Raw genomic sequence first — 21,388 nt, 5'->3', positions numbered from 1 at the left:
ATTTGGATGGTATGTTAATTGATGAGACTAAAAAGGCAGGATATTGTTACCCAACTAGTGTGGTAACAAGTGGCAAAGCATGGAAAAGGAATACTAGTAAAATTTGTTCTTAATCTTGAAACTACTGTTACATGAATAGCTAATACATACAGTAAGGGATGATATGCCCTTTCTGCAGGCTGCACAGATTTCTTTCTCCTTCCCAAATGGGATGCTAAAAATAAAACCAAAGCATAAAGTTTCATTTATGATTTGGAAAATTCAGTGAGATGGTTTTTCCAAAAATTAATCATTCATATTCTACTAAAAGTAATAGCATTATACAAATAATATTGTTTCCTAGAGAAAGTGTTAAGGTATGTTTCTTGATTTTTTTCATGTATATTCCAATCATATTCTTGATCAACATGTATCAGAGATTTGCAATCCAATTCAGGTTTGGTTTTCAAAATTCATGGTAATTCAACGATTGTTGGCAAAATAGGAATAGATTACCAGGCATAAAAGTCTATTAATCTTCCCTCTTGAAAGTACTCATTGTTTTGCTTGTCAACATCACATTAGATCTATTAAAATGCCATCATATAACTGTCTATTTCATGTTCATAATAGAACCAATTTAATTTTCCTGATTTGCATACTACCAGTATGCTGTGACGTTAAGTTGTTAAGCTTCTCGGTTCTGCAAAAATAAAATATGCTGCTTTAGACTCTTCAGTATTTTAATTTTGAAATATCAATGTAGAGTAGAATGCAATTCAGTCATGTCTTCTCATTGTAGTCTACTGTTTATCTATAATCTTCTGTAGACCTTCAACAGAGGATTCACCAACATCCTGGAGGCCTTCCTCCAACTCTGCAATTTGGAGGTACCATTGTAACATCTAGAGTGTTTCTGTCTCTGACCAGCCAATTTTTTTTTATTATAAATTTTTGATGATGTATTTTATACCACTTCTTGTACATAATCATTTGAAATAAGCTGTAGTCTATTTGTACCTACAGTGCATCTCCCCATTCTTTTGACTCATCTTCAACTTTGATGCTTTGAAGAGTCAAGAATTTACATTTCCATTACATAAGATTAAATCATCTTTTCCAATGAATGGGAATGTAGACAGATTGAAATCTCTTAAAAAAGAGGAAAATGGAATGTTTAGAATGATTGTTTTAGAAATTGAGATGAGAATCTCTGGGAATTATACAGTGATCAATTCTGATGAATGTGGCTCTCTTCAACAATGAAATGAATCAGACCAGTTTTGATAATCTTGTGGTGAAGAGAGCCATCTATACCCAGAGAGAGAAGACTGTGGGAACTGAGCATTTTCACTCATTTTGTTGTTTCCTTGCATTTTATTTTCTTTCTTATTTTTTTCCTTTTTGATTTGGTTTTTCTCGTGCATCAAGATAATAGTATAAATATGTATGATACATATTGGATTTAACGTATATTTCTACCAGGTTTAACATATATTGAACTACTTGCCATCTAGGGGAGTGGGTGGGAGAAGAGGGGGGATTGGAACACAAGGTTTTATAAGGGTTAATGTTGAAAAGTTATCCATGCATATGTTTTGAAAATAAAAAGCTTTAAAGAGTGGGAGAGAGACGCGTAAAGTCCGGTTTAGCTCCCTGGAGGCCTCAGGAACAGCTGGAATCAGGATAAGTAAAAGTTCTTGGTCTTCAGGGGGAGAAGTAAAGGAGAGAGACAAACTGCCACAAGCTCGCCAACAACCTCCCTTCTCCTGGTCCTGCCGCAAAATGAAGTTCTCTAGCCTCTCTCACCCCATCCCTTAATCCTTACCTACAATTATCTGTATACACCAAACATTGAGCCAGCATGGAACAGTGAGAAGGGCCATTTTTCCAAACATATGCTAATAGAATCATTGTCTGATAGGTAATTAGCCTTAAGTGCTCGATTGTCTCATTCAAGCCCCCCTTTTAAGAGTTTCAGCCCTATACAAAGAGAGAAAGAGGAGAAAGAGTCTATGGTAGGACTGTTGAAGAATCTTGCAAATTTAGCAGAAGTTACATATCATAAATCTGTACCAGATGACTTTAGCACAATTTTAAGAATTTCATTTGCTTTCTTGGTAGCCCAACAACAAAAGGACAGGGTCTTCCACTTCATCCAAGGCCATCTCCTCTCATCCTGATCTTTATCTGGCCACTGGACCCAGATAGCGCTGGAGGGCAAGTGAGATAGGTGACTTTGCACAGACCTAACTCACTTAAGTTCACTAGCATCTCCCTGATATCATAGTTCTCTTCTAGAATGAAGGACAAACAATAACAACAAACAACCAACAATTAAAGAAACATTTATTGGTTCAGGACACTGTGCTAGTCAGACAGACCAAAACAGAAAAACTGCTCCCAAGGAGCTTATATTATGTTAGGGATAAATACACATGTACTAGTCATATAACATAAGGTAGGAAGAGAAAAGAACAAGAGAGAAAGATCAAAGCAGACTAGGAAAATTTGGGGGATGAAAAGGATGGTTTCAGAGAAACCTAGAAAAATTTGTCTGAATCGATCCAAAGTTAAGTGAGCAGAATCAGTAAAACACAATTGATACAATCATAAAAATATTGTAAAGATAATCAACTTTGAAAGACTTAGGAACTCTGACCAATACAAATGACTAACCACAATTCCAGAAGACTAATAACAAAATGTGCTTTCAGCCTCCAAATGGTGATGGATTCTTAGTGTCGATTGAGTCTTTTCCCTCACTTTCCTTTTTTTTTTTTTAATCTTTCTTTATGTTGTTGTTTCATGGACAATGTGTGAAATGTGTTTTGTTTGACTACAGAAGTTTGTAATGAGTTTTGTTTTTCTTGCTTTATAAAGGGGAAAAGTAAGGAAAACTGAATCTTTAAAAAAAAAGAAAAGAAAATTTGAGGATGACAAAAGCATTAACATCTAGGAGAATCAAAGAAAAAAGTGGCATTTAATGTAAGCTTTAAAGATAGATAAGATTTCTGAAAAGCAGAGATAAGGCAGGGAGTACATTCTTACAGTGGGTAGGCAGCTTCTATGAATATACAAGTATAAAAGATAAAAATTAAAAATTTTAGCTTATAGATGTACATTCATTTTTTATATCTTTCTATAAGAGTCATGTTGAGAGAGAAAAATCTGAACAAAAACCGCAAGAAAGAACAGATGTGGAAATAGTATGCTCCAATCCACATTCACTCTTCATAGTTCTCTCTCTGAATGTAGATGACATTTTCCATCCTAAATTTATTAGAATTGCCTTAGATCACTGAATTGCTGAGAACTAAGTTTTTCATAGTTTATCATCACACAATATTCCTTCACTTAGTATCAGTTCACATAAGGCTTTTCTGAAATCAGCCTGTCATCATTTCTTATAGAACAATTCTATTCCATTATTTTCATATACCATAAGTTATTTAGCCATTTCCCAACTGATGGGCATCCAGTCAATTTCCAATTCTTTGCCACCACAAAAAGAACGGTACAAACATTTTTGCACATGTGGGTCCTTTTTGCTCTTTTATGAAGAGATAAAATGGTTTCTAGTGTGGATTTTAGAATGTGTGAATGAGAATGGAGAGGTAAGTTGGAGCCAGGAAAAGGAAAGCTTTTAATACCAGGCTAAGGTATTTCTTAGGAGTTTGTTTTTTTGTTTGTTTTGTTTTATTTTAATTAAGAGACTGACATGATCAGATCTGAATAGTGAGAAAGATTATTCTGACCAATTGTCAGATTTATTGCAAAAGTGAAAGTATAATGGCAGGGAAACCAATTAGGAATCTATTATAATAACCCTATGAAAGACAGGAAGGGTCCGAACAAGAATGGTAACCATAGAATGGGAGAAAAAGCATATGTGAGAGATGATTTCATAGTAGAATCAGTAGAACTTGGTAACTGATTGGGACTGAAATGATTTCTAGGATATGAATTTGAATGATGACCAGTAATGACTCCACAGCAATAGGGAATTTTGAGGAGCTCATTTTGACATATAGAGGTTGTATAATATTGAAGGTTTTTAGGTCCAGGATAGTGGACTCTTGCAGACGAGTGGGAGGATTATATGGTTGTAGCTACTGAAAATTTAAAATAGCAGATCTTGAGGTCACAATTGTGTGGGATGGGTGCTAGACTCCTTTTCTCAAATTAACTAATCAGAGACATTTTCAAGTACAAAGAGAAAACATTTATATAGTCCCTGCAGAGAGAGGCCCAAGCACACCTGGAAGACATCCCAACTCCCGCCATGTGCTCCTGGAACCTGGCCAGCTTCTGCCTTCCACCTTGTCTAGGACTTAAAAGCACTTCTCATTGGATAGACTAAAAGGATGTCACTATCCTTGACCAATGTTGTCTGCTTCCTGTGGGTCATGTCACTTCGTATGGGTCACATCATTTCTTGAGGGTCTGACCTTTAGAGACCACAGGACTCCCTACAACCCAAGGTCTAAGACCTGGTATTGGGGATCAAGACCTGGGAATACAGATCATGTGACTTAGTCTCAATACTGAGAAAGCTTCATCCAATCAGTTCCATTCACAATGTAGTACAGAGGCAAATGAATCCAGAAATCATTTAGGTAGAATAGGTGACTAAGAAGGGATTGAGAGACTAGAGTTCATTATGAGGAGACAGAAAAATGGGAGGTTGTGGCCAGAGTATAGGACATTTCACTCTTCACCTGAAAGCCTGCCAGACAATGGAAGGTCCTACTTAAGGGAGTATTCAATATATACAATAATCATGGAAATCATTCCAACTTTGTCTTCCACACCAGAGGTATCACTTTCAATACATATACCCCAACTCCTGAGTGCTGCCCAGAACAGAATAAAATGTAATTATGGCATATTTAACAAAGTATATAAAAATACAGTAAAACATAGATAATGTTCATCTGTGGTTTTCTAAGTCAATATGCAATCTACAGAGATCAGTCAGCATCTACCATAGTCTAATACTTTATGTTTTTCATGATAACCATGAATTCATGACAAAAAGTTTAATTTTGGTATACTCTAAAAAGGAAGAGAGAGATTTTCTTTTCTTTTCTTTTCTTTTTTTTTTTTTTTTTTACATTCTGGTAAACTCTAAGAAGGAAGAGATATTTAAGTTTTACTTTTTTATGTTCTGGTATATTCTAAGAAGGAAGAGAGAAACCTGTTTTATTTTTTTAATGTTCTCTTAGAAACTAGTAAAAAAAAATTGATGGATTATCTATCACTAGATAACTTTTCCAGATCAGTTTGCTGCCTGACAATTCTAGATAACATTTTATTATACTGTTTATATGCCTGATAACAAAGAATGCATATGAGAAAACTTGGATAATGTTTCTTCAGTCATATCAGTTCTACAAGAGTGAGTCATCCTTCTCTTAGAAATGGGATAATAGGGTCAGCTAGACGGTAAAGGATAGAGCACCAGCCCTGAAGTCAGGAAGACCTGAGTTCAAATCTGGACTCAGACACTTAACACTTCCTAGTTGTATGACCCTGGGCAAGTCACTTAACCTCAATTGCCTCAGCAAAACAAAAAAGAAAGAAATGGGATAATGACCGTAGACAATATAAAAGAGATACCAAATCCTAGACTAGGGTTCCTACTAATAAATCAATCAGCAAGCAGTTATTGGGCATCTTACTATATGTTAAACTCTCAGGTGGTAGAAGAAAATAAAGAAGGGAAGAAGAAAATATGCATTTATTAAGCACCTGCCTTTATCAGCACTTTCTAAATATTATCCCTTTTTTAAATTTAGTATTTTATTTTCCCCATTATATGTAAAAACAACTTTTAACATTTTTTTTTAATTTTGAGTCCCAGATTCTCTCTTTTCTTCCTTAAACTCCCCTTCCCAATAGAAAAAGCACACAATTCAATATAGGTTATACATGTATAGTCATGCAAAACATTCCTGTAATAGTTATGTTGTGAAAGAAAACATAGGCAAAAAAAAAAAAAAAAACCTCAACAAAAAGAAAGTTTAAAAAGTATACTTCAATCTGCATTTAGACACCATCAGTTCTTTCTTGGAGTATTGATAGCTTTTTTCATCATAAATTCTTCAGAGTTGTCTTGGATCATTGTATTGCTGAGAATAGTTATGTCATTCATAGCTTACAATATTGCTGTTATTTTGTACATAGTACATTTCACTTTGCATCAGTTCATTGAAGTCTTTCCATGTTTTTTCTGAGCTCATCCTGTATCATATTTTATAGCATAGTATTTCATCATAATCAATACCACAGTTTATTCAGTCATTTCCCTTGATGGACAGTCCCTCAATTTCTAATTCTTTGCCACCAAAAAAGAGCTGCTATAAGTAGTTTTATCATATAGGTCCTTTTCCTTTTTATTTTGTATTTTTTTTAGGACTTCCGTGATTATTGTATATATTGAATACTCCTTTTTTTTTTTTTTTTTTGAATACTCCTTAAGTAGAACCTTCTATCACCTGGTAGGCTTTCAGGTGAAGAGTGAAATGTCCTACACTCTGACCACAACCTCCCATTTTTCTGTCTCCTCATAATGAAGTATAAAAATGATTCCTTTTCCTTGAATTAGGTGAGGAATAGAAAAAGCCTTGTAGCTAATAAATACAATATATCAAATTCACTTTTAAGATAGATTTGCAGAGTTCCCAAGTTGTCACAATCATTTTTGGGGTTTGTTTTTTGTTTGTTTTTTTAAACAGATATTTTGGTTCATAGGATTTTGTTCTCCAGCCTCTTGGGCTTTGTTTTGGGGTTTGTTTATTTTTTTGTTTTTGCTGCCATGAAATATATATAGGCAGAGAAGGGTGCTTAAATCTGAAGTAAAAGGATTTGGGGTCAAATCTTGGCTTTGCTGCCTAACTAACCACCTCTGTGACTTTGGGCTAGTTGGGCTAGTCAGTTAAAAATTATTGGGGGATGAAGGTCATTGGAGTAGATAATCCATAAAATCACTATTAGCTCTCAATCTATGAGCTTATAAATTCTTTGAGAAAAAGGAAATTGAAGATATTAACCAACTTTTCAGTTGGTAATTCAAAAACATTTTTGAATTCTACTTGGAATGCAAAGTTGTAGATACCTGAGACTACCGAGGGTAATTAAGGAAATTAATGTGGTTATACAACTTGGACAAACTGCCTGACTCTAGGACACTTCAGAGCATTGAGGAAAATTATTGTCATGTAAATGTGTCTGTTAGTCGTAATTGTTCTTTAATTTCTTAAGGGTTGAAAATAAAATTCAATTAAGTAAAATACTTAAAGGGGGAGGGGGAAAATGTTCTTATTCTCTGAGAATTAGCCTGTAAGCACAGACACACAGTAAACATACATTCCTAGGAAATCTTCACAAAATGCCTTAATACATTTTTTTTTAGTTTCTTGTCTTTAAACCAAGTATGTTATACATATGATGGAATCTTTTCTTGAAAAAAAGTGAATTTCCAATTAAGTGCATTGTGTAGTCTTGTAGGAATGTCATTTGATCATTCAACATCTTGCAACACCATTATGATGAACATTAATTATTACTAAGCAATAGGTAGATTTGCCTTGTGAAGCTGCTTTTTAAAAAAATAAATTCTAGCTATCATTTGCTTAACTATTTGGTCAATTCATATTCATTGAATACTTGATCCAAATTCTGCTAGAACCAAATTTAGGAGTCGTCAACGAAATGTATCAATTTTTAGTAGACTTTATAAAATTCATTGATGGAGCAAGGAAAAAACAAGTTAGGGGATTATGGTAGTGTTATAGTCAGCCTATTTCTTATTTTTCTAATGGCACTTCTAATTTTAAATCTCTGTAGCAATACTTGAGAAAAAATGGAATCTTGGCCAATTAGAATCAAGTTAAAAAGCTTCTAGATGGCTCAGGAGAGAGAATCCTGAGCCTGGAGTTAGGAAACCTCATCTTCTTGAGTTAAAAAGTAGTCTCAGACAGTTACTTGTCTTGAGACCCTGGCCTAATTTACTTAATCTTGTTTGCTTTAGTATTCCCTCTTTTAAAAAATTAGTTGGAAAAGGAAATAGCCAACCCCTCCAATATCTTTGCCCCTGCCCCCGACCCTCCCAAATCCAACTAAATGACTAAAAAAAACTTCTTTTTTAAAGACCAGAGCACAAGTCACTTTCACTTCTTTTCTTTGAGCCTTGGTTTTTCTTAAATGTAAAAATATGGGATTAGACCAGATAATCATCAAGACAGCTAATTCCTGCCTGACTACCATTTGAATTTATAACCAGTATTCTCTCTGAGCTTGTTTCTTTATCTGTAAAATGAATGGGGCATCCATACTAGATGAACTCTATAAGTCATTCCAGCTCTAAAATTCTAAAAGTCATTGAATTACAGATTTAGAGCTAGGAGGGATCTCAGCATCCAATCCATCCCAGTCCGTCCTTACACAGAGAAAGGGACCCTCTGAAGAAGGCACAGAGAGAACGAAATCTATGACTTTTCAAGTGAATACTAACCTGGACAGAGAGAAGGGACTCTTGAAACCCAATTCTATAAAGTAAAACTTTTCCAAAGTCCTACAAATGTAAATAATGTAAAATAAAAGCCTTGGGTTATGGAATGAAACACTTCCAAAGCCTGCTGCAAGTTATCAGGTGATTATCATAAAACAAATAGAATATTTGCAAAGGTTAAAATTTCTAATCTTGAAATTCCCTAAGGAACAATCCCCAGCATTAAAAATTTATTGAATTCACTTGTGACTTAAAACCATAATAGTCCTGGGGGGATGTGGGATAGGAATAAAAGGTTTTGTTTTATCAAAAGTTCCAAAACATTCTATCATTTATCCTTTTATTGTAATTTTGATCTCTCCATCCCAGAAAAAAATAAATAAGTAAATGTAGGGAGTAGAGGAAACAAAACAACAGCAAAATATGTAAATGATCAGACAGTTGGAATTCTCAAAAAAAAAAAAAGCTTTCTAGAATCTCATTTCTATTGTAAAAGAAAAGTAAGGATCAAGTCAAGCCACAGACCTATTCCTCCTGATCCCTACAGTCAACATTAAAGAAAAGAAAAGACATCCTTTAACTAAATGCAATAGTCCCTCAAATTGGCCTAAACCTTGCATTGAAACCTAATTTATTTTCTGATCCTACTGCTCTTGGATTCTGCTTGTGACTTTTACCCTGAGGAAAAATACTATTCATTTGAGGGTTCCAATTACTGAAATGCCAGGTAACTACAACTTTTCTATGCTTTTCAAAACTTTTGTAGATGGACTTAAATAGTTTCTTCCCAGTCTCACTAGTTAACTCCAGTTGTGGAGCATGAAATTTAAAAATATAATGTCATATCATAGAGGGCTCTTTCCCTCAGCTTTCCCAGTGAATAGTTGACTTTGGAATAGCTTTATTTTAAAAGAAAGTAAAATTCAACATTTCTATATTTCAAATGAAAATAAATTCATGTTACTGACATGGAAAGAGAAAGTAAAATGACATTACTATAAGACTGCAAATGCATTCTTAACTAGAATTTGTCATTACTCAAGGAAAATATGCACATTTCTCTAGGCAGCCTGCACATCTCAGAGGGCTGCTAATTAGCAGAATATTTAGAGTGCCTTGTAGTGACCTCCAAGATCATGTCTAATTAAAATTAATTCAGAGCACAGAGTATCCCACATCTTGGCTCCTTCAACAGGGTTTGGGTGTTTTATGTATAGCTCATAAAACTGATCCTGGTGGAAATGATTTTCCTCTCAAATCCTTCATTGTCTGGGATCTGTTCCTTTGCCTTTTAGGTATAATAAATTTAGATTACAATTATTTGTGTACATGTCTTATCCCTCCTACTGGATTAAAGCTCTTTGAGGACAAGCAATTGTATCTTTATTTTTTAATTCCTGGGGACTAGCATTGTGCCAGATATAGAATAAGTGCTTAGAAAAGTTTATTAGACTGTGTAGAACTCAGTTCTTTTGCAATAAAATGCTGGAAGAATTTGTCTGCTTTTATTTCTAAGAGATGGTATAGAGTGCTGAATTTGGAGGTATAAAGACTTGAGCTCAACTTTGTAGAATTGTAACCATGGGCAAGACACTTAGCTTCTCTAGGCCTTAGTTTCCCTGTTTGAAAAATGGGGCTAATAATACCTGTAGCAGCTACTTCACAGGGTTGTGTAAGGCTTAAATGAGATAACCCATGTAAAGTGTTTTGCAAACCCTAAACCTTTAGATAAATATCTGCTTAGAGCTGTACGGGGTAGAACTGGTGGCTTCATAAATTCCAAATGTGCTTCCTAAGAAAGTGTGGAAGTAAATTGGTTATCATTGGATAGATTAGCTTAATCTTTCAAAGTTAGTAATCTCTTTACACAATATATTCAAAATATGCCCTCATAATAGTAGTTTATGTATATAAAGAGATGTAGTTTCGCATGCATCATAATAATCTTATGAGGCAAATAATATAGGACAAATATTGTTGTAACCATTTTGAGAATAAGGAAACCAAAGCTAAAATAAGTCAAGTGACCCAAGAATCATAGGCTTAAAGATTTAGGAAGAACCTTTATGGGCCATTTAGGTCTCTCCCCTCATAACCATTTTGAGAATAAGGAAACCAAGGCTAAAATAAGTTAAGTGACCCAAGAATAATAGACTTATAGATTTAGGAAGAACCTTTATGGACCATTTAGGTCTCTCCCCTCAGTTTTGACCAATAAGGAAGCCAGATGTGACTTGCCCAGCATCATACATGGGGACCCCCTTATGGGCTCCTTCTACTGTATAGCCAGTAAACTTCAGGGGCAAGATTAAAATCCAGCCATTCTAAGTCAAAGCCTATTTGTACTGTACCACATTGCCTATCCAAGGAGTAGTATGAACTTGACAGAATATTTTATATTATTTTGAATAGTGCAATGGGCTGTTATCTAAGTTGAAATAATTAGCCAAATATACAAGGACTAAGAATACCTCAGTACTAGTGTTGGGTATAGTTAAGTGAGTTACTTTAAGACTTTAAGTATCTCTGTGGAAAAATAGTATGGAATATCATTGTAGCCTTCTAGCCCAAGTCTCTTAAAACATATTTTAAAAAATCTTCTCAATATTCTTTGCTATCTCCCTTGTTGTCCATGATATGTCCCTTAATTGTTGTTGTTATTCCATCGTTTTCAGTTCTGTCAGATTCTTCTTGAACTAATTTGGGATTTTCTAGACAAAGACACTGAAGAGATTTACCATTTCCTTCTCTAGCTCATAGGGAAAACCAAGACAAGGATTAAGTGACTTGCCAAAAATCATACAATTAATAAATGTCTGAGGCAGGATTTGAATTCATGTCTTCTACAACCTGGATGCTCACTACCTAATTGTAGGTGGTCCCCAAAAATCTGTCCTAGGCCTTCTATCTTTCTCCCCACTCTTACTCTCTCGATAACCTCATCAGTTCCATTGGATTTAACGTGACTCACATATACACACATATTATGTATACATATATGTTCATATATATATATACATACATACATATACAACATGTTTATATCTATATACCTATATAGAATATATATCATTTTCTCTTTTGAACTTTATTATTGAATCACCAAGTATTGCAAACTCAAAAGTTCAAAACTAAGCTTATTTTTCCCTCCCTTCAAATCCCACAGAGGTTAATTAATTTATCTAAAATTATACAAACCACAAGAATGAAGCACTTACTATGTGCCAACATTGTGTAAGGTGCCAAGAATACCCCCCAAAAAAGAAAAGAAACTTCCATTCTATCAGAAGAGACTCCGTGGCATGTTTAAGTGGATACAAAACAAATGTAAAATAGTAGAGGGAGAGATCCCACTAGCAGTTGGGTTTGAGGAAAGACTTCAAGAAGAAGCTATTGCAGTCTTGAAGGAAGTAAAAGATCGTGAGAAGTGGAGTCAAGGTGGGAGTGTATCTTAGGCATTGGGGACTGTTTAACATAGGTATAGAAACTGAAGATTGAGGTATTATGAATGAGGGTGCAGAGAAATGGGCAATGTAATTGAAATGTATGCAGAAAGGAATTTAGCATACATAGTGAATTGATGAAATTCAGTTTAACTAAAATTTGCTATAAGCATCTATTCTGAGCAGGACACTGGATAAAGATGAAGAATGACAATCTTTGTCCTCAGAGAGTTTACAAACTACTAAAGAGGCTACTTCGTGCATATAGAAAAGCATAATACAGAGTTAGAGTGTAATAATAAAGGAGAATACCTATAATGCTTTAGGAAAATTTAAGAAGACTGAATTGAAATCTGATGACTGTCTTGCTGTAGTCTTAATAATAGTCTCTTGCTAGTTTTGAGAAAGAGCCTTTTCTCTTGGCAGCTAACATTTTTCTATAGGGTAAAAAATTTTTTGGGATAACACCCTAGGCTTCTTCATTTGATTGATCATCAAAATAAATAGGGTATGTGTAGTAGAATTATGTTTCCATTAGTATAGGTAATTCCCAGGTGAGGAAACTCCCTTTAACTATGCAGGTGACTTCTTCCTCTTACAACTTAAAGGTCTTAGAAACCCACTTAGAGCACTGAAAGGTAAAGTCACTTGCCCAGAAACCCATTTAGAGCACTGAAAGGTAAAGTCACTTGCCCAGAATGTGCCAGAACTTGAACTAGGGTCTCTCTGGCTCCTAAATAATCCACTAGGGTAGGGATCATTACCTTGACTTAATCCTTGAAAAAAGGAATGCAAGGACTACAATGTAATTAAACGGTCAAAAAGCAAGATGATGTTCCAGCTAAACCAAAACCATCTGATTTTAAATAAAAATGGTGACCAAGTTAAGTAGCTTAGACAGTCTACCTTGTTGCTCCAGGGAAGTAAAATGTGTCAGTGTTTCAGGTTAACTGGATTTGCCCCTTTTGTTTGTTTACTTTTTCAATGTACAGAACATTCTTGAATTTGCTAGCACCCATCAGTAAATGAAGGGAACAGAGTTAATTGTTGGACCAGGTTCTTATTTTTGCTTTTAGGCAAATTCCTCCTTCATGAAAAATACAGTTGTCTTAACTTCTCAGCAACTTGTTAGAAATATCATCAGTCTGTCCATTTATGGTTGTGAAATTGATTCAGATGAGAGCTGTCTGACTCTTTAAAAAGGGACATATTACTTACTTTTAAGGTGTTTACATTCTTAGATGAGATGATGTGGAGAGAAGAGAAAACTATGAAATGCAATAGCAGGAATAAACCTCACTCAGCATATTGGGGATGTTATCACACAGAGAGACCTAGAAGGGACTTCAGAGATAATCGAGTCCAATACCCTTATTTTATACATAAGAAAAGAAACTTGAGTCCTAAGAAAGTTGTGTCAGTGGTAAGATGTGAAACCAGTTTTTCTGATTGCAGAGTCTGTGTTTCTTTGACTTCACCAAGATTGTGATTCAGAATTGTGGAGGTTTGATAAGGGAAGACTTATACATGTCTCTGAAATGAATTAAGCTAGTTTTTTTTCTCTTTCTTACTATTTAAATTAGACTTTAGCAGTGTTTGCAGGGTCAACGAATGAGAATGGTAAATCCCCCTAATAAAATAAATTGTAGGATTATAGGATTTTAGGGTTAGAAGGGATCTTAGGGATAAAATAGAACATTCTGGTTTTATAGATATAACCAATAAAAAGTTCCTGTTCCACAATATTCAGCAAATAAGATTCTATGCCAAACTTTTCAGGCCTTGCTGCTTCTTTTCATTATGAATTTCACTAAAACCCTTTATTTTGAAAATTAGATGTTGATAATACTTACCTACCTGACAGGTATACCATATGAATTAAGTAATTCCAGATTGAATGTAAATCAAACATGTAAATATTTTAGTTTTCATTATATAATAATTGGAAATAAAACTATTAGTAGCCACACATAATCTTCCAAATGGCTTGGTTTTGCATAATTAAGAGCAAACATATCTACTAAGCTAATTATCAATTTTGAATTTACTTTCTCTAATGTAGATGTTCAAGAAATCCCCTCTAATTTTCCCTAGCCATTCTTTCTTTACAGGAAGAAGCATTCTTAAAAATAAATAAATATATCAGTACATCTAGCAGTAAAAAGTGTAGTATTTAATTATTTAGTGAAATGTCAAAAAAGAATAATGTTTATTTCATAAAATATATAGTGTGCATTTGTCTTCATTATTGTGAAACTTGGAGCTGATATCAGTGGGAAACCAGAAATGATTTCAGATGCCTTTCTGCAATAAGGAAGGACTGCTTTTGTTTCTCTAAAGTATTATTATATTCCAATCCTTGTCCAGGTATCTTAACAGCAAGTAAAAATGTTTTGACCTGAGTCATTTATTTTCTCTGGTAAGCCAAACAAAATGAAATATTCAGTTGAATTTAGATTTGAAAATAATTTTCCTTTTTCAGTTTAGTAGTTTTAGAAAAACCATACTTTTCATTTTCATTTTGTGCCCCATAACCCGTACCAAGGACTTTGTTTCAATGAATAAATCTAAGTTAAATAAATATTTATTATGTACTTATTGTTTGAAAAAGAAATGTACTAAACTCTTGGGAAGTGCAAAACTCAGATGATGGGCTCTCCAGTAATCTTACAGAGTATTTATATAATTTGCTATAGTTTAGGCGTCAGTCAATAAACACTTATTAAGCTAGCCTGCTAGGTCTAAGCAGTGTGTTAAGTGCTGAGGGCACAAATAGTAAAAAGAAAGCACCTGCCCTCAAGAAGCCTACCATATAATGAAGACAAACAACAGAGAAAAAGAAGCAGAAAGGGCAGGGAGGGAGATTAGAAGTGTACCTAAGCCATGATGGAAAAGTGCAAAGGAATGTAGCCTAGTCAGAAAAGGAGAGGTAGCCAGCTTGAGTACCCACCTCAAATGGAAATTTAGAATGGAGCTCTTCACTCATGAAATTTAACAATTCCATCCAGTTCAAGTTTTTGATTCTTTCTCTTCAATATTAATGAGTAATTTAAGGGAGGTAGTTAAGTGATCTTTTAAATTCTTTTTCCAGCTTTGAACCTCAGTAGGCTTCGTAGTTATTTTGGTAACTGACAACTTAATGGATAATTTAAATGATACAGCAGTGGTATAGAGTTACACTGATTTTAAAAAAAAAAAAAGAAAGAAACACTGATACTGTCTAGTAAAAGTCATCTTAGGATAAACACTTGGAGCCCAAAGATGGTCTTTTTTCTCTGAAGTTTTGAGAAACATATGGTAAATGTCCAAAGGAATTTGCGTGTAGGTATTTTATCTCATTCTACATGTATGAAAAGTCATACCTTACAGATAAAATGCCATTTATATTAATAAGAGCAAAATATCTACCAAATGAATGGTTTTTATTAGGGTGGGAAGCAGGATTCTCCTTGGCAAATAGGATGATGATAACAGATATAATAGCAATAATAATTATTGCTGTAATAAAGCACTTTAAAATATTATTTTATCCTTATAAAACCCTGGGAGGTAAGTACTTTTATTATCCCCATTTTATAGATGAGAAAACTGAGGCTTAGTAAGAATTTAAATGACTTACCAAGAGATATACAGCTAGTAAATTATCTGAGGATAGATTTAAACTCAAGTGTTTCTGACATGATAAGATAGCCAGGTGGTACAATCAATAGACTGTCAGACCTAGAGTCAGGAAGATTCAGCTTCCTGAGTTCAAATCTGGCCTCAAAAACATATTAACTGTATGACTCTGAGCAAGTCACTGAATCCTGCTTGCCTCAGTTTCCTCATCTGTAAAATGAGCTGGAGAAGGAAATGGCAAACTGCTCCAGTATTCTGCCAAGAAATCCTCAAATGGAGTCATGAAGAGTCAGGTCTAACTAAGTAACTAACCTAGGGTAAATGCTGTAGTAGGGAATATTGTATTGTTCCATGGGAGACATAGACATATTATAAATCAATTCAGAAAGCATTTTATTGAGTACTGTGTGCCAATGTGGCTTTTATTATCCTTATTAAGACTATATTAATATTTCTTTGTCACGCTACCTTTTTTTTTTAAAAAAGTATTTTCATAAAGGATCATTGATTTAGAACTAGAAAGTAAAGCCATCAAATCCACATTCATTTCACAGATAAGTAAATTTTTAAAAAGGTTAAATGATTTGCAAATGTACATAAGGCCACTTTTTTTCAGAGTAGGACTTGAAACGATGTTTTCCTGACCCTACAGCTAAATCAACAGACCTTTTCTTCCCAAAGTAATATGCTTATGCTAATATTTGAGCATTTTGAAAACTCATTTAATCATCATATAAAATCTTGGTATTTTGTACATGAATTCATTTTTTGAGTTTGTATGAGTATTTGAATGTATCAATAAATATTTGTCAAAAGAATGGATTTATTTTGGAAGTTATTAGTGAAGCCAAGAATGTTGGTCACAGAACATGTTTAATCATTGCCAGAGTAACCAATTAAAATTACTATATTGTATTTAGTAAATGAATTTTAAAATATAGATTAGTCTAATTTTTGAGGGATTTTGGTTTGGATTCTTTCTTCAATTGGTTGTCTCTCCACAGTGATCTTTCCTAAGATATCAGCGTACATTTCTTATGAATTTGAAAATCTTTCAACATGCAGCAGCCCATGTAGTGAACAGTGAGTGACTTAGGAGTTCTCTTAAGGGTAGTAAACAAAGTATATATCTGCCTTAGTACAAATCTTAAGACAGTTCAAAAGAATTAGAACTATCACTTTAGACACATGGAATAAACTAATTCCTGTCCAAGTGAGTGATAGTTTTGCAACCATTGGGTAGTCATGTGGATGCTGATATTCAGTCTTCTATGTAAAGTGAAAGATTTGAATTTCTGTGGTCCCTTTCTGCTCTAAAATTCTATCATTCCATTTCATCCAAGCCTGAATATGTTATAAGCACTTTCAAATGAGTTTCATTGTTTTATTTATGATACTTATCACAAGTGCAAAGATTTTCATATTTACATCTAATAAATCCATTTGACAGTGGTATTTTTTAAAGGTCCATAATACTTTTCTACTTTTAGGCTCCAGGCCAATCAGCTTATGCAGACATAGATATTGCTCCAAAGAGCTGATTTCTACATGTACAGTCATTTGTTTTATTTAAGGACTTTATCCATTTCTTTTCCCCTCATCCATATTAATCCTGATGTTGCTAATTTAATATATTGGAGAAATAGGAGGGAGACTAAGAATATAGGATCTTTGTATCTTGAGTCTTGGTTAAAATAATTTCAGACTGTGGAGCAAGTACACAGATTTAATACATTTTTATGTATGTGTAGTTGTGAAAATGAAACATAATTTTAAAAATGTTTTTAGCAGTATCCCAGAGACTTCTCTTATATTTTCTGTCAGAGGCATTGTGTGGGGCTTACAAAGACAAAAATGAAACTGTTCCTGCCCTTAAGAATCTTATCTTCTACTGAGAATACTAAAACATCAAATTTTCTTCCTAATTCTATGTGTTTCTCTTCCTGTATGTACTGCTCTTTAATCTTTTTTTTTTCTATATTGCATTGTGCATCAATCTCTCTCCATCTATATGCTAATTTCTTTTTGTCACTATCTCCTATTTCTGTCTTTATCTTATTTTTCTTTTTTCATCTTGCATCTTTGCTTCTGTACCATGATCAGTAAAATCAGTTGTTTTTTTTTTAATAATAGCTTTTTATTTTTAAAATATATGCACATTGAAAACTGTGTTCCAAATTTTTTCTCCCTCCCTTTTCCCCCATCCTCTCCCCTAGATAGGAAGTAATCCAATGTAGGTTAAACATGTGCAATTTTTCCATACATATTTACATAATTATCATGCTGCATAAGAAAAATAAGATAAAAAAGGGAAAAAATGAGAAAGAAAACAGAAATACAAGCAAACAACAAAAATGGAGACAATACAATGTTGTGACCCACACTCAATCCCCACACTCCTCTCTCTTGGTGCAGATGTCTTTCTCTATCTATCACAAGTCTATTGGAAATTGCCTAAATCACCTCATTGTTGAAAAGAGCCATGTTCATCAGAATTGATCATCACATAATCTTCTTGTTGCTGTTTACAATGTTGTCTGGATTCTACTCACTTCACTTAACATCGGTTCATTCAAGTTTTTCCAGGCCTTTCTCAAATCATCCAAAAGCAGTTTTTTTTCCCCCTTAATTTATATTTACTGAATAGATGTTTGTGTTTTCTATTCTTAATTTTAAAAGATGAATTTATATTTTTCTTTGAAGACAAAGCATCTATCTTAAATAGTTTGATAGTAGTAACTTTATGCATATCATACTTATTTTATATTTTAAATTTTAGTGTTATGTCCCCTTATCAATCTATAAACTCTGTGAGGGCAGGGACTTTGTGTTCTCTACACATTTTGTCTCCCACAATACCAACTTACATTCACATGGGGTTGTTCTGAGAATAAAATGAAATAATATTTGTAAAATTCTTAGCACAATAACTGGCACAAGGTATATAGTAGCTTATATATAAATATATTATATAATTATATAAATAGTTCCCTTACATTTTTTTTTTACTTAAGCCTTTTTCTATGGAATACACTTAAATCCAAACCCATGAACAAAAATTTTCACTACCACCGTCAGAAGACATACACCATGGTCCATGAGGAGAAGGGGCCAAGGAAAGCTGTTGTAGAACTTGTTGACTAAAAGATGTCTATCTCTATATTTTAAAACAACTGAGCAAAAATTTTTGTCTCAACAAGTTTTGCAAGTTCTAGGAAGTTTGCTACATCAAGAATCCTATGAATCATTAGATTTTCAGTTCTAATTATATTTTCACAGCTTACTGGTCTAAGATTATTCATAGCATGCTTATAACCTCTTATCATTACTCTAGTTTCTTTCATACCCAATATTTGCCTATTAAACCCTTAGAGTAGGTACATCAACATTATCTACCATTTCTGTTTGTCCTTTCAAAGGGCATGACTAAGATGTTCAAAAACAATTTCTAGTTTCCAGCAGAGTTTCCATACAGACAGTTTTGGAGGAGGATGCCAAGTTTATTTTTTATACCATATGACTGTTCTCTGTCTCTGCTTCTTTCTTTACCCATCCGTTGCTACTTCTGTTCTCTGCTTATCTAAACCCTTTTCTTCATTTTTATCTATTTCCATATCACCATCAAAGTATGACTTGTTTTGCTTGTCCCCAAAGGGCCAAACCAAAAGAAATGAATAGAAGTTTAAAAGGGGCAAATTTAGTCTTGATATCAGAGAAAACTGCCTAACCAGTAAAGCTGCCCAAGAGAGGAAGAGGGTTGCATGAGAGCTGAGGGGTTTCCATTCTTGAAGTGTTCTCAAGCAGGTCTGGAAAATTGCTTCTCCAGTATAGTGAAGATACCTCTGTGTATGGGTAGGATTAGGTTAGAGGTATCAAACAATGCTATCACAATTAGTAGGTTAAAATATAATTGGAAAATATTTAACAAAATAAGTAAAATGTATGTGATGTAGATATGTAAATATACATATTTGTTGATCTTTGTTAAGTTCATAATGAAAAACAACATATTTTTAAAATAAGGATATTGAATTAGTTGTTTTCCGAATTCTCCTGTGGCTCTCACTATGTAGTCCTTTTGATTTGGTTCAATTTTACACATATTTAAAAATGCTACTCAACTTTTACATGGAGTCAGGAATATTCATCTTCTTGAGTTCAAATTTGGTCTCAAATACTTACTCATTCTATGTCCCTAATCAAATCATTTAATTCTGTTTGCCTCCATTTTCTCATTTGTAAAATAAGCTGGAGAAGGAAATTGCAAGCCATTCCAATATCTTTGCCAAGAAGACCTCAAATGGAGTCACAAAGATAAGCCTGAAGCAATTGAACAAAAAGAAGTAAACAGAGGAGGTGATAGTGGTAGTGTTCCCTAGCTATGTTTAGGGAATAGACCTTCTGGATTCAAAGACTCCATAGAAGTAACCTAGGTGCTAGAGGAGTATAAAGCGCTCTAGACAAGAGTGAAGGCATCTTGACCTTATTCTCCACAAAAGAGAGGGGTAGCTTCCAATCCTGGCCAAACCACCAACCTCAATAAGATTGCCTAATCACTCTCTATTCTTATCAGATTCCTAGACTTCACAAGAATCTTGAGATCATCTAGTATAGTCCTGCCTGTTGGATCAATGTCCTTTGCAACATCTCTATGAAATTATTCTCCATTTTACTCATTTCTAAAATGAGGAAGGGGGACCAGATGATCTCCAAGGCTCTTTAGATTGAGTGTTTTGATGGTTCTATGTTTTTTCTTTCGCCTTTCATAACAGTTTGATGGTTAGTAAGTGAAAGATGTAGACCAAATGGTCTCTAAGGTATATTCTAGCTCCAAACTTGTGATCATGAGCCCATGTATAGCAAATGATGGCTGACATCTACAGAATACTTTAATGTTTGCAAAGCACTTTATATACATTTATCTCACTTAAGGATCAACATAATGCTGTAAGGGCAGTGTCTAGGTATTACACTTATATTTTGCAAGCATGCCCATCAAATTTGCACTTGGCATAAAGTTGGAAGAGCTATCAAACGCACTGAATGAATTAGTCCTTAACCACTAGGCAATAGTTTGAGAAGATGACATTCATTAGAGATAAATTTCAAGTCTTATACTAAAGTTCAAAAATTCAACCTCAGAAGTATGAGATGAAGGATACATCATTGGATAGCAATTTGTTTGAAAGATATTGAGGGGTTTAGGGGAGGACAAGTACAATATGAGTTAGTGTGATGTGGAGACATTGGGAAAGTGAGGGTCCAGAACTTGGAGCTGATAATCATTCGGTCCTTTCTCCCTTCATCATTTCTCTCCTGAGTATTGTGTTCAGTTCTGGGGACCACATTTTCAAAAGGACAATGATAAACTAGAGTGTCCAGAAGATTACAACTAGCATGAGCAAATGACCTTGTATCTGTATGACATGAAAGGAACAATTTAAAAAAAAAAAGGAATGATGTTTAGTCTCAAGAAGATTTAAGGAGACATGATTGAAGGGTTGGCATGTAAAAGATAGAACATACTGGGAACAATGGGTAGAAATTGCAAAGATAGAAATGTAAGTTTTTTAAGAGGAAAAACTTCCTAACAGCTACACAAAAGTAGAATGAGCTGCTTTAAGCAGACATTAGATCTTATTAGGTATATTGAATAGCAGGGATTCTTTTCAATTTTGGAATGATTAGATATCCACTGAGGTTCCCTTACAAAATTCTCTGATTCTGAAGCTAGAGATTAAATAAATATGAGAGGTGAGATATGAAAGTCTTCCTGACTCTAAAGCACCCTTTCTTCTTCACTGAGGTTAAATGAATGAAAAAGATGGGATGT

The 21,388-nt window shown here is 34.0% G+C and overlaps 1 protein-coding gene across 5 annotated transcripts in view; it reads left to right on the top strand.

Annotated features, from left to right (window-relative positions):
* C4H1orf21 (chromosome 4 C1orf21 homolog) overlaps positions 1-21,388 on the top strand; it is a 278,222-nt gene that overhangs the window by 182,396 nt on the left and 74,438 nt on the right. The gene's annotated exons all lie outside the window — the stretch shown is intronic.

This window comes from Antechinus flavipes, chromosome 4 (genome assembly GCF_016432865.1).
Source record: "Antechinus flavipes isolate AdamAnt ecotype Samford, QLD, Australia chromosome 4, AdamAnt_v2, whole genome shotgun sequence".
NCBI lineage: Eukaryota > Metazoa > Chordata > Mammalia > Dasyuromorphia > Dasyuridae > Antechinus > Antechinus flavipes.
Note: the sequence above shows the minus strand (reverse complement) of the source record. Positions and strands in the feature narration are given on the sequence as shown.